Here is a 2490-nt window from a genome sequence, read left to right on the forward strand (position 1 = left end):
CTAAAAGTAGATGAAACTTCTACATGGAAGGTGCCACCCTCTACCTAGAGAAAAAGACATCCCTGTATATTGACTGTATATCCAGAGATGAGGCAAAGATGAAGAATCTGCACAAGCTCACCTTGTTAAACCTTCCTAGTCGCTTCTCCACCATAAACCACTCTAGCCAACCCCCCTTGCCTTGTCACATTGGCATGATTTACTATTCTGTCCAACTCATAATATAAGGGGTTAACTACCTCCAAATACAGTCCCATTAGGAGTTGGAGCTTCAACATATACATTTGTGGAGGACACATTCGGGCTATTGCAGGCTCTTAGGTTTTTATAAATATGATACAACTTAAGATTAAATAGATGAATAGCTATTTTGTTATTTAATAACACACCAAATACTTCAAACAATGGGCACAGTTCTTCAAGCTTTGGATTTAACTTTAAAAATCCTTTTTGTTGTTTTCCCATTTTTCATAAATATTGGCTCATTTGAGGCTTTCCCCAAATACTTTTCATTCTTTTTGTCAAGTATTCTGTTCAAATGTTCTTTTCATATCAAAAAGCTTTACGTTCATAGAGCTTAAAGGAGTTGCTCATGCATTTATTCTGTAATGAATACCCCACCTTACCCCTCCATTTGCTTTCTTATTTACTGCATTTTATCTTTTTCCACAATGCTGGAAATCAAACCCCCAACATCTTACATGCTTGGGAAATGCTATACTACTGAACCACACTCCCAGCCCCCTATATTTTATCTTAACTCTCAAAAAGCTAGCTACATTCGAGAAAGTTTTAAAGTCTAGTCATGCTCTTCCAAATGTAATCTTTTGCCAGGTGCACACCTATAACCCCAGCAGTTTAAGAGGCTGAAACAGGAGTATCGCAAGTTCAAAGCAACTTAGCAAGAACCTGTCTAAAAATAAAAAATAAAAAGGGCTAGGGATATGGCTCAGTGGTTAAGCAACCCTGGGCTGAATCCTTGATATATTAAAAAAAAAAATCCTATTATTTTTGAATTGGAAATTGAAAAATAAAAGAAAAAAATTAGAGGCTTTCAACCTAGTAAATGGATATGACCAAGCATAAACTTAGAAAACTTACTCTTTATGAAATACCTGTAAAGTTTTAAAGGAAAAATATATTTTTTCATAAACTTAAGTATCAAGGTTTGAAAATAAAATCAGATGAGCTTCCCCCCAGCCCCACTTCTAAAGTGCTGAAAAAAGGCTTGGAATTTCAAAAGGTGTAGAAAACAGTCTCTTGTGATGGTCAGAGCCTGAGTGAGCAGTAAGAAATGCATCCCCTTATTCCACATCTCAGGACCTCTGGCTCCTCCATCTTCCTAAGGGCATCCACGCTGTTCAACATTTCCCTATCAGCTTCATCCCAATTTTTGTTTGAAGAGTTTTTATAAAGAGAAAATAACATGCTGAGGGTAAAAAATAAATTGGCAGGGATGTATGCCAAACTATTAAGAGTAGATTTTGGAAATCAAGAGATTTTTTAAAACATTTCTAAATTTCTGTGATATTTAAATTCAAGTCAATTTGCATTATTTTTGGTAAGCAGAAAAAAATCTTTTTTTAATTATAAAAGAAACTGTCAATGAATTATTTTATTGAAATAAAAATTCTTTACAGTCATCCTTATTGATAACTTATTTTATACCTATTTATATCCACTTCCATTAATGGTGAGGTAAAATATCCCTATTTCCATTTTTATATATATTTATGTTTTTTGTATTGAATTTTATAGTAAAACCAACATTTTCCACTATGTGAAATATTTACTCTCTGATCCATAAGAGGGAGGGGAAATCCTAATTGTAATATAAAGTAGACCAGTTGAGAGTAAAATTAAAATATGAGTTGAAGGGGAAAATTTTTACTTAAAACAGTATTCTTGAATTGTATATAAAAATATTAATTTGGTGCCAGGATATAAGTTAATAGAAGGAACGGGAAGAAACCACACAAAAAAACAATTCTAAAATGATCTCTGCATTTTTAATTTCTTAAAAGGCATGTTCACAGCACACTCCAAGCAATGGTTTGCTGCTTTTTGTCAAACAGTATGTCAGAAAACAAAGTTTTAAATTATTATTTCAAAAATCAGTTCTCTGAAATTTCTGTAAAGCCAATAATTGCCAGTGATCTAAATCTTTATTTCAGAGTAGTAAACATTTCAGAAATATGAGCCTACCCCAAATCACACTTCTCTGAAATGCAATTAAAAGCTATATAACAGAAACAAATATTTTTCTAGAAAGAACATATTTGGCATTTTAAAATAATGTTAAAAGAAAAGCTTCTAAATGTAAATAATGTTTAGATTTTTACTTTCTACTACCGGACAGAAAGTTTGGGTCTTTACTGGTTCCAGTATAACTTCAGTAATTGGAGGAATGATTATGTTGTAGTTAATAAACTTCAGTCCTAACAAAGCCAATGTACTTTTCCAGTACTGTGATTGCTTTTCTCTTAAAAA

Source organism: Urocitellus parryii, chromosome 13, assembly GCF_045843805.1.
Source record: "Urocitellus parryii isolate mUroPar1 chromosome 13, mUroPar1.hap1, whole genome shotgun sequence".
Lineage (NCBI taxonomy): Eukaryota > Metazoa > Chordata > Mammalia > Rodentia > Sciuridae > Urocitellus > Urocitellus parryii.